A 13,167-nucleotide genomic window follows, 5' to 3' on the forward strand; every position below is an offset into this window, starting at 1 on the left:
GTTAAAATTTTATGCACATTAAGTAGTTGAATATTTATAAGCATATTAGTTTAGAGGTACCTACTCCAAAGTGCTCAAGAAATTATAAAGCATTTTATAATCATTAAACTACTTTAAATCGTTGGCAACCCTAATTTTCAGTATCTGTAGGTGAGATGTAGCAAGTTGTAGGTATAGCAACCCCGACAACCCTCAACTTACCTTCTTTTGACGCGGGGCGTTTAGAAGTCAGCCCGACAGGTATTGATCAGTAGCAGTGCTATATAATATTATATCCAAATGAAATTACGGTAAAAGTAGGTACCTATATAATATTTCATAATATTCAGGGACGAATAACTGGAAACTTTTCGATTCGTCTAAATATATCTAAGTGCTCCACACCTTGTTTTTTAGCTGTTGGTATACTTAGTTGGTATTAATTTCACTACACATGCTGTTACTAGCTTTATCAGCCCATCTAGCATTTGTTGTTATAGAGTCTGTGCAGAAAGAGAAGAGTCATGAAATGTAGGGGAGCCCATACATTCTACGACTCTTCTCTTGCGCACAGACCCTAAAAGCTTGTTAGTCTACCCCAAAAGGTGTTCATTGTTGTAATTTATCGTGTAAGCCTAAGCGCGCACCACGATTTTAGTTTTTGCGACACGATTTTAGAATCGCGCTGTAATATATCGCAGAAAATTCACTGCGCGCACTGCGATGAAAAAGTCGACGATTTGTTCATTCTCAACATGGATTTCGTACCAGTCGTTTGTCATGAAACGTTGTCTTTAATATGTGATCGCTGTATGACTTTGAGTATTTAGACCACAAAGGTGATCTCCTTCTATTTCCATAATGAAATGGACAACATCTAGCGTCTTCAGCAGCAGGTTCCGACATGTTGACGCTTGGAGAGCGATATGCCGACTGAGGTCCGGGTGCGATTTTATTATCGCAGTGCGCGCGGGGCCATACAACTCCGTATGCTGCAATTCACTTTGCGACAATCGCGTCGCGAGCAGTCGCGGAAAAATGTGACAAATCACAATTTTAAAATCGCTGCGATTTTTTTGTCGCATATGCGCGCACTGCCATATAAACACATACGTTACATTTCTGCGACTAAATTATCGCGCGACAAAAAGTCGTGGTGCGCGCTTGGCCTAAGTGAGTATTACGGAAATGCCGCCAGTACCTATTGATCTGTAGAAGTGCTATAAAAATATAATGTCGAAATCCAACGACGGTTTTAAGTACGTTGTACGGTTCAGCGATCATAACAGACAGACTGAAGTAATCAAAACTTTGTTAGAATTCAAGATTAGAATACGGAACGTTAACGTAGTACAGGTACCTAGCTTGTATCACCCCGAGTACACTACCTTTAAGAATTTATATTAGTGACAAGGAGTTTCATGTGCCTATTGGCTACGGGTGATCGGGTAGTTTTAATTTTAGGTTAATTTTTATTGTAAGTTTGTTATTAATTATGTTTATGGTTTTAATAAATTACCTTATATAGTTTAAAAAACTTTATTTTTTAATTTTCGCATTTACCCTCAAAAGTGGCCCCCATGTTTAAAATTCATGTACAGTAGAGTCCGGTTATAACGACGCCCAAGGGACTGCTGATATTACGTCGTACTAACCGGACGTCGTACAAAACGAACTGCCAATTTTAATATATTTTTTTAATTAAATAATTACATCATTTTGTATTTATTAATACTTATGCGATAATCAAAGAAAAAGAAACATTTCTTTTAAAATATTTATTTACGTTAGTATTACGACACCTTGTCTTAAATGGAGAGACTTGTGTGTTTAGAAGAAGCCACTTTTCAAGGTACGCGTACTCACTCGTCATCCGCAAATTACTCGAATCCCGTAAAATATAAAGTCGTAATTCTTGGGGGTCTAATCAAGATGACGTTGTTTTATCACACAGTTCCTATGGCCACCTCCTGTGTCCATCATCAGATCAGCTCGAAGGTACCTACCAAAATATGTATTGCATTGTCACCCAACTTACATAATTACGTATGTGAAGTTTAAGCTCAATTGAATAATGGGAATTGGGTTTTATTTAGTTTGCAAAATTACGAAAAGTCACATGACTATTTCATCTTGCTCCGTATAGGCAAAAGGGGGAGGGGAGTTGGATGGACGGGACGGGAGTAAGCTTCTTACCAACAATTTATTTGTAAAAACTACGTCGCTCGTCGTTGTAACCGGACTTGACGGACGGATTTTGATTCAATTTCCGTCGTTAAAAGCGATCGGTCGTTATAAGCGGAGTCGTAATAAACGGTTGTGCTTTCATAGTAGCTTGTACTAAAACCAAACAAGTGCCTATACTTTTGTCGCTATAAGCGGTTGGTTGTTATTAGGGCTTGCAATCCGGATATCCGGATAACCGTTTTATCCGGATATCTGTCCAATTTACTATCCGGATTTAGATGAGGTTGATATCCGGATAAAACGAATAATTCGAATACCATTTATGACAAAAAATATCATTCCAATTTTCAAGAAAACTATTTCAAAAAGTTGAAAATTATAACGTAAACGATATCGGTTGATTAATTTATTTATTTGGATACATTTTTATGGTATAAAAAGTGTTTATTTAGGTATTTCTCCTGGATTACCGACTAATCCCTTGTTTTTTTTAAATATTTGGGAACAATTTAATACAGATCGACCTAGCTCCGTAAAACGTACAAAGTAACTTTGAATGTACTTGTACCGCGTGTTATTGTTAGCGTCTGATGTACAAATGAACCGCGGGGATTTGCCATACAAAAGTAGCCTTTATTGTTATTAAGTATACGTAGGTAATAGGACCTACTTCGTGCTAAAGCTACATCTAACAAATCACGTGTTAATGAGGCTTCTTCTTCTTCTTTATGAAGCATTAAGTATAAGGTATAGATATCTCGCAATGTGCAAACTCTTTACTTATAAAGCAATTAGTTCCAATACCCGGCGCCTCTCCATTCCTTTTGTATCGGACACGTAGTCGCAAGTGACTACGTGCGATACAGTGAGCACAGTTCCGTATATAAGGCAATGATGAGTAAATAATAAAGATTGATACCCTAAAGAGCATTCCACATCATTGTTGTAGGATATTAGGAGCACGATGGACGCTTCTAGCCCGATTTATTATCATTATGTCGGAAACTTCTCATATTTGTATAATTTATGTATGGGGAAAGAAATTCTCCGCTTGCAAAATTGACTTTTTTTATATAATTAGGGTAATTCGGCAGTAACTGGCCACTGGCCAAAAACTGGCCACCCTAGACTAAAAATGAATTCTATTCACCTATAAACAGAATTAATTTTAGTACCTATAAGGTGGCTAGTTATTGAAGGTTTGCCAGTTATTTAAACCTTATACTAAAATGAATTCTGTTTATAGTTCATTTTTAGTTTCGGGTGGCCAGTTATTGGCCGGTGGCCAGTTACTGGCGAATTACCCTATTTCTTAAAAAAACCGGTAATTTTTTAAGGTAATTTTTTATAAAATTTCCGCACTTGCACATCTGTCGCTAGTAGTGTAGGTATCTCATCTATGCCTTTGTCCCGTTATCAGTGTCAAGCCAGCCTCCGATAAGTGTAGATCGTTATCACCGTCTCGGCAGCTATTGGTATGCAAATTAGCTCTAGATAAGGATGTTTTGTTACATTTCTAAAGGTAGTTCGTCATACACATTTTTCAATGAGAGTCAGCAGTCATCACAACACCTTATAAAACAAAGTCCCCCACCGCATCTGTCTGTTTGTTTATTTGTATGTTCGCGTTAGTGTCCGGCCGAAACATGTTTTTTTGCCGAAACCGAAACCGAAACCGAATGTTCGGCTTTGGCTCTAGTTTCGGCCGAAACCGAAACCGAAACTTTTGTAGACTTGTTAAAATCGTTGAAAAAATCTCATAAAACCGCTTTTACACACATATTATGAGGCTGTCAACACCCAATGTCCTTGAAATTGATGTTACTTAAGCAGTTTTTTAAGAAAATTACTAGAGTTAGACCAAGATAATTCTGCAACGATTTTGATAAGACATGCAGTGCAAGTGTTACTTTAAACGTCAAAACTTCTATGAAATGATGACGTATAAATAACATTTGCACTAGTAGTACTGCGTATGCTATCAAAATCATTGCAGAATCTTCTTGGTCTAACTCTATTCATTCACCAGTCAAGCTAATATGTAGATACAGGGTCAACCAAAAAAGCAACCAAAAACGCGAGCGCAGCGAGCGCGAAATTTTTTGTTAACAATATCGCAAGGCCGGGTACCGATCTACACCTGGGCCTAAAAGTCCGAAGTGCCCCAGTGAGGCGAACTTTCATGCGAAGTCAAAGCCGTGCTTCAGGCTTCAGGATAAGTAGTTAAGCACAGACTCCAACCAATGTCCATTGTATTAAAAAGCGAGACCGCAGGCCGAGCATGGCGCAGCGAGGCCAAAGGCTAAGCTGAAGTAGAGGACATGTGGAACACAAACCAATGGTAAATTGAGGTAAAAAGTGAGGCTAAGGTCGAGCATTCGTATGAAAAACTGTACTGGGGACACTTTTAAGGGTTTTTTCTTCGTTTTAATCAATAGTCAGCTGTTCAGCTTCGCAAAATATTAACTATTGAGAAAATCAACTATGCGGCCCTTGAGCGTAGCCTTTAGCCTCGCTTAAAATTTGCCATTAGAGGTAGATAGGAAAATGACTGAATAAGTGAGTGAATAAGAGCGAAAAAGACATCGTTCGACTCGGGCCGAGCTGATACTCGGCCAACGGCTACGTGTGACAGTGCTATCTCATTCACTCTGATACAATTAGACAGTGTGCGCGTAGGGTTTGAGATCCGGATATCCGGATATCCGAAATATCCGGATATCCGTCGAAACTAAGATCCGGATCCAACGTCTCATAGGATCCCACGGATCCGTTAAATATTGCATTGGTCATGGCCATCACGCGATAACTAAATACAAATATTGCTTAAACTAAACAGTAGTAACAGTAACAACAATACTAACAACCTTAAAACTAGCTACCTGCATACCTCTTGACTGGAATAAGGATAATTATTACTATGTTTTAAAATAATTGTTATCAGGCTTTCGCTCAGTCGGTACAATTAAATACCTTCATAGTCCTAATGCGTTCTATCAAGAAAGCAACTCTGCATTTCCTTTCGAGAATCCAAGTAATGACTGTGTTCGAGAGACGATAATGAAAATAAATACTACGTTTTTCGAACCCCAACCCGTACACGAACAGGCACAACCTGAGCAAACCGCACTTCCTAGTACCTCAGCAGCGGCCTCAATGAGTGTGAAACAACAACTGCAGGATGAGATTAAAAAGCATTATTGGATCCATCATCTTAACCTCTAGACGCAACTGCGGCTCTGGACATAGAAACACAAGTAAAGGTTGAAATGGCTTTGTTCGATAATATAGTCGCACCAAACAAAGTCTGCAGCGGATTTGATAGCCCACGCAGTGTAAGTAGTGATCCAAAGGACTCGAGCCTTTTAGCTCTTTTTTTAGGGTTCTCCTCATTTCTTGACGCCTAAAAGGCTAAAAGCCTATTTAGCTCTTTAGCCCCCGAGCCTAGTTATATTTAAGATCCTAGACTCTTGGGTTTAATAACCTTATTAAGCCCAGCCAGCCGGTCGGGGGCTACAGAGCTAAATAGGCTTTTTTTTAGGGGCTTAATAAGGTTATTAGCCCCAAGATTCTAGGCTCTTAAATAGAACTAGGCTCGGGGGCTAAAGAGCTAAATAGGCTTTTAGCCTTTTAGGCGTCAAGAGATGAGGCGAGCCCTAAAAAAAGAGCTCCAAAGGCTCGAGTCTTTTGGATCACTAAATGTAAGTGTTATATATACGTCATAATTTCATAGAAGTTTGACGTTTAAAATGACACTTGCACTGCGTGCGCTATCAAAATCGCTGCAGACTTTTTACTGTCTGACTATAGTAACAAGAGGACTGAATACTTACAACGGGCTTATGATGCCTTATTAACGATATCACCAACTAGCGTGGAATCCGAGAGAGTACCCAAGTAGCACAGATTAGCTGTATAGCAGCCGCATAATGAGGTACGAATACGCTTGAAGCTGGAATATAAAAGCTGCATAAGAGCTGTATAAGCGTCTTTTCAGCTTTTATAACTCTTAAATGGGCACAAATTAGGCAGCCTTAAGTTCACATAGCTACTTAAGAGCGTTGTAGCAGCAATTTAACGGAATTATAAGGGGTAACAGGAGTTATAAGAGGTGTATATTGACTGGGTAAGAGACCACCAGTTACCCTTTATTCAGCTAATATGTCACATGTGCGCCCTAATACCGGGAAAGATTGACGTTGGGCTGAATAAAAGATAATTAATAACATACTTTTACACCTCTGCCTTAAAAATCAGCTATTAAATTTTGTATAGTGACGACGAACGCAGAGGTGAACATATTTATATTGAAGCAAAAACGTTAAGCGCAACGACACCATAAGTCATTTTGTTAAAGTGTTTAGTTAAATGTTATGTTTTATATATTAATGCGAGAAAGATGTTTGGGAATGCAAGTTTATTGACATTATATATATACATTATCTAAGAAAATTTCAGTGCGCCACGAAAATAATCAGTATTTATTTAAATTAATGATATAAATAAGCTATGTGTAAAAACTATTTCAGTGGTTTGGACAGAATTATGAGATAAAAAGTTAATAATACGTTATAGGAAGTACTAAACTAATGATTTAGGTTAAGAACTCAGGCACAAAACCTTATTGTTACCCTTAAAAGTTGGAAAAGCAATTTCAATTTTATAGGTTATATACAATAAAATGGCGGTCAATGTTAAAAAGCAACGTGAACCGTTAAAATTCTTATATGCAGCATACGACTGTTATATATCTGATAAAGATACTTAAGTGAACCACTATAAAGTCCAAGTCGTTATTTCGATACACTAGTGAACCTCTAAACAGTTATAATGCATCTTGTGAACGTTTTAACAGCCGCTATGCAGACAGTCCCAATGGCAGTATAATAGGCTGCTTAGCGGTAAACATGTTCAGCGCTAAGCCGTATTATGCGCCACATGTGTTCGATTATACGTCTATTGGTTTCATAATAGTTTACTCGTTCTCTCTTATAATAAGTCAGCGAAATAAAAGCTGCTTTAGCGGTAAACATGTTCAGCGATAAGCTGTATTATGCGCCCCATGTGTGCCATTATACGTCTATTGGCTTCATAATAGTTCATTCGTGCTTCCTCAAAAAGTCAGAATAATAAAAGCTGCTTAGCGGTAAACATGTTCAGCTATAAGCTGTAGTATGCGCCCCATGTGTTCCATTTATACGTCTATTGGCTTCATATTAGTTCACTCGTGCTTCCTTAAAAAGTCAGCGTAATAAAAGCTGCTTAGCGGTAAACACGTTCTGCGATAAGCTGTATTATGTGCCACATGTGTTCCATTATACGTCTATTGGCTTCATATTAGTTCACTCGTGCTCCCTTAAAAGTCAGTGTAATAAAATCTGCTTAGCGGTAAACATGTTAAGCGACAAGCTGTATTATGTGCCACATGTGTTCCATTATACGTCTATTAGCTTCATAATAGTTCACTTGTGTTCCCTTAATAAGTCAACGTAATAAAAGTCCACAATTACCTCCTTATACAGCACATGGCGTAATTTTATCCACTAAACAGACCTTATAACGGTTAAAGCATTTGATAACCCTTAAAGCTGTATAGGGTCGTAGCAAATATACCTTTATATCACTCTTTGCGTATTAATGGTAGTTTTCAGAGCCGTAATGCAGCTTTTAATCAGCCCTAAGCTATATAAATATCACTGAGATCTATTATACAGCTGTAGGACCACGAGTGTGCTCTTATAAGTGTCTTAATACGCACAGAGCGTTAGATAGAACTAAAAGTGAGTAGTTATAGAGCTATCTGTGCTACTTGGGTATTCTCGTCAGCTGGTTACTTTTGTAACCACCTTCGAACTAGGCTCAAAGCAGACTCGTTGGATGCTTTGAGTTTTCTGCGCTCACATTATCAAAGACTGGACAAGTAATCATTAAAAAATTAATGCTTTGTATCGTTTAAATTAGTTATAATGATTGTGAGACATAATAATTATTTACTAAATCTTTATTATTAATGTTACCTTGTCTTTTAGTTTTATTAAATGTTTTTTTTTTCGTTGGACGATGTCCTTTTGAAGATTCAATTAGATTCAATTTTATTTGTTTGTATAACTATAATATTGATTTTGAAAACTTTAATTTTGATTACCATTCGCTTGGGTAAACTTTTTATTTTATAATGTGATTTTAAAAACTTTTAAACCTGATTATTGTCAACCTAGTCAATCATTAGCTAAGGGTGTTACAATTACCGAAGTTAATTTAGTGTTATTGTAAAGAATTTTTCTATAAAAACTGATTGTTATTATTTAATTGTTAATTTGCAAACAAATGTTTAATTTTTGTTAATTTTCTACACCGATTTCAGTACGTTAATTTCAAATAAATCCTACTATCCATGAAAATAGCCTTTTTTAACCGATCCTCATAGAACGTCACTTTTTTTTATACAGATCCGTATTATCCGAATTATCCGGATATCCGGATCCGTCAAATTTTAATATCCGAAATATCCGGATCCGAAAAATTGACGGATATTGCAAACCCTATGTGCGCGTTATAAGTATTGACAGCCTCTTAAGACTGCGTCGACCGTCCAGTGGCGCTCTCATTAGTGGAATTGTGTTTTATAATAAACCAATTAATTTCTGTACCTATACATGAATCAGTATATGTAGATATGTATTAATATTGTTGTCCTACTTATTCCCCAACTTTTGGTCTTTGTCCGAAGTACCATTTCGTAAGTTTCGGCCCGGCCGAAAGGTTCGGCCGTTTTTTGGCCGAAACCGAAACTACAGCCGAAACATGATTTTTTGGCCGAAACTGGCCGAAACCGAAACCGAAACCGAACCTTCGGTCGGACACTAGTTCGCGTTAAACTTAAAAACTATACGGATTTTCATGCGGTTTTCACCTATCAATAGAGTGATTCTTGAGGAAGGTTTAGGTGTAGAATTTGTTAACCCGTGCGAAGCCGGGGCGGGTCGCTAGTATATTATATGTGCATCGAAGTCGTTAACTTTCATTGTATTGTCCACAAAAGTGACTTTTTTCTCATTGATTCACACGATTTCCTTTTATTACTTCATTGACAGTAAACAAAAATCTCATCAGATTTTATATTTGTTTCACGTCAAAATATCCCTGTAAAAAACAAAAAGCCAGCGTGAATCAATAAGCTCTCAAACAAAACCAATAAAATGTTTTCAGCAACGAAAAACCTACATATTTAAAGCCTCTCTGAAAAGCTGTTAGGGATATGCCGGAATTGTCGGAAACAGTTCGACGGATTCCCGGGAGCGGAATTGTATCTATTTATTATTGGTTTGTAATTTTTTTTTGCAGTGCAGTTTCTAAAAATGCTGTTGATAATCGTTTGACATTATCCGCCATTTCTATGTTTTTGTTAAAAACAAAAAAAATAGAGTTAGCTAAAATGGAATTCAATAGAAAAGACAAATGATGTAAGCAAACCAACTTAGGTACCTTTCTTCGTAATACCGCACTTTTTGTGGACAACCATGATTATATCAACAGTTTATACTTAAACCTTATTTATATCAATCACTAGTTAAAACATATGTTAATTACTGACATTTCAATGAAAATGAAAACAACGTTAGTAACTTTAAGGTTATACGTCAAATGCTAACAAAATCTGTCATACTTGTTTACATTTTTTGTCTTTTCTATTGAACTCCACTTAAAATTTTATGGAAAAGGGGTTTAGTATGTGAGATATTGCTCATTGTGTCCCCTAGGAAAAGGTACTTAGCATTAGATCAGAATATGGTGTGAACATGAGATTTTCCACTAGGTAACGTTAACATTTATTATCGTATGCTAAGCATCATCGTAAACGCTTAGGTATCCACTTAAGGTACACTATTATCACAATACAATAGCTCAGCTATTCTTAAGTAACTGTCTATTCTTTCGTTACAAAAGAGAAGATCAGATGACAACTCCGCTCCGCTAGCTAAATGCTTACGTGAATAAGATACCCCAGTTCACCTTGCTGTTTTCATAAAAGCGGGGGTAAATATATATTCATGGGGTTACAAAATACAAAATAGAACCTATAGGCTGATTTCCATACCTAGAAAAACCGAAATTATCCCTTACATAGGACATACTTAAAGTGCGACATAAAATAGTAGAAATTAAATAACATGGAACTAAAAAAATTCCATGCTAAATTGTTGCCATTAAGCGTTTTACATCAAAAATGTGACAGTTACGTAGGAAGTGACGCCTAATTTTCTACAATATCTTGTCGGACTATAAGTAGGCTTTACTAAAAGTTTTATATTACATACCTAGTTTTTTTTTTGTCACATTTATTTGGCATCATCCATCTTGACTTTCTTATATCGATAGTTATGCTTTATGCTACACACTAGCAACGTGGCAACACATTATTTTATGCACCTCTGTTATCTATGTAGGTACGCTATCATGAGTTGACATGTAAATGTCAAATGCCAACTCATGGTAACCGTACTTGTTTCAAAAGCCATTTTCGCGTCAGAGACTACGTTAAATCACCTTCTAAATTGCAGCACTGTACGCTAAACGCGCATTTGCATGAACGGGATAATGAGTGAAATGAGGCGCGTGGCGAACAAACGACCTGCCATTTGCAGGGATAATGGATTTAAGGATGACTCACGTTAGACCGGGCCGTGTCCGGGCCGGAGCTTCCGGCGCTTCGTTTTCTATGGAAAGCATCACGTGATCACCTGTCATGTCATAGAAAAGTAAGCGTCGGAAGCTCCGGCCCGGACACGGCCCGGTCTAACGTGAGTCAAGGATGACTCACGCTAGACCGGGCAGGACCCGGGCCGGAGCTTCCGGCGCTTCGTTTTCTATGGAAAGCATCACGTGATCACCTGCCATGTCATAGAAAAATAAGCGCCGGAAGCTCCGGCCCGGCCAAGGCCCGGTTTAGCGTGAGGTATCCTTCATCCTTATATATAAGTTGATATAAGGGACAGTAAATAATGAAGACTGGTAATCTGTATACAAGTAGCGTTTCCTATGATCGTCGAATCTGTAGCGCGTAGAATAATACATTCTTTTCTTGTGATACCTACCTACACGCTACGAACCTCGCACCACTGGCGGAGTGACGAAATCATGATAGAAATAGATATCTGAGAATCGGAAAGGTAACCTTAATTTGAATTCGTAGTCAAAGTTGTAAAAAATGGCAGCCATTTTGAATTTCTGGCATCACTTCACGTTAAAGTCCGAAAACGTCTTTTCAGCAGTGTCTGATCCACCAAACCTTGCTAGTAGTGCCATTAATATTGATAGTGGGTTCCTTCTACATCGAGTGGTTTCGCAATCCAAGGAAATGTATCTCCCAAGGCTCCCAATATTTATGAATATCGAAAGCCCTTATTAAAATTTCAAGTATTAGGTATGTATCTAAGTAAAAGCCTTTATTATGATTTACAACTCTTTTTAATGAATCCAGACTGTTTTCCCATAAATATTAAAACACCTGAACGGGTTTGAGCGTAATCTCAGAATCCAATGAATACCCAATGAGACGCCGAGGTTAAAATCGATACATCGGGAAAAACTCAACAGACTTTTCACTAATCGGCGGTGTGCCGAGAACTTTGGAAATGAATATTCATTTAAAAGTATCATCGTTTTTTTTCACTTCAATTATGAAAGACTGATAGAGGTGGAGATAGCGGATACTCGAATTTTGATGTGAGCCGTAGCCCCTTTTGGCTAACCGTAAAATTACAGAAGAGCAAGTTGCGAAAAGTTTAAAAAAAATTGAAAAATACTCGAAAATTTCCGGAATACTTCATACCTAGAAAACTAACTTTCATTCCGGAAATTAAATATTTCGATATTCATACAAAACGACGGCACATGTATAATCGATGCGTGTATATATAAATCATTGTCGTTCTAAAATAACTGTAGGTTTTTTTCATTTAAACGAGTTTTTTCGATCCTTCATGTGTAAATGATAAATAAATAAATATAAATGGAAAAGTAAAAACAGTAATGAATCTTTTGTAAAGAACATCCCATCCTTATTCTAGACCTAAGCTAAAAATGTAGCCTATGCCCATCAATATTGCCAACGAGTCATAAAGATGAATTGATGGGCCGGGACACTTCTTTCATAAAAATCAGAAACGTGTCTAGATTATGTTAGGGATGAATGTTGATGGACAGAGAGCGGATGGTAGACCCAAAAAATCGGCCAAGTGCGAGTCGGACTCGCCCACCGAGGGTTCCGTACTTTTTAGTATTTGTTGTTATTGCGGCAACAGAAATACATCATCTATGAAATTTCAACTGTCTAGCTATCACGGTTCGTGAGATACAGCCTGGTGACAGACGGACGGACGGACGGACGGACAGACGGACGGACGGACAGCGGAGTCTTAGTAATAGGGTCCCGTTTTACCCTTTCGGTACGGAACCCTAAAAAAGACTGCTACCTACATACTAGGGCGGTTTGATAAGTAACTTGGTTCGACCTGAAAACAAATACAATATGTTGAGGAATGTTGTGTACTTTATGAAACCACGCCTCATCAAAAATGTGAAGAACTCACTCAGTTGTGATGTTTATGGCTTCATCTAATTCTTCTGCCAGTGCCAGCTAAAACTATATCCTGATAGTTACTTCTCAAACCACCCTCGTATAATAAAAAATCATACCCCTTCCTTTTCGGCTTTCCCATTTATCAAACATACCATGTTCTACAGACAACACGGCAAATAATCACTAAAGCCATGTAGAAACCCTTTGTTCAGTAAAACAACACAAGCTTGCAAAAAACTATGCTTTATTTTACCTGAAATACCCGCACAGATATAACAAACAATGCATAAAAAAATTCGAGAGGAAACTCAAATATGGAAACAAATCACATTTGTGGAAAATATTGTTGTACGGGACGGGCATGACCCGTACTACATTTATGGAATGAAAATGGACGTGTGTTTGATTTTTTTTGTTTT

Source organism: Cydia splendana, chromosome 17, assembly GCF_910591565.1.
Source record: "Cydia splendana chromosome 17, ilCydSple1.2, whole genome shotgun sequence".
NCBI classification, from domain to species: Eukaryota; Metazoa; Arthropoda; class Insecta; order Lepidoptera; family Tortricidae; genus Cydia; species Cydia splendana.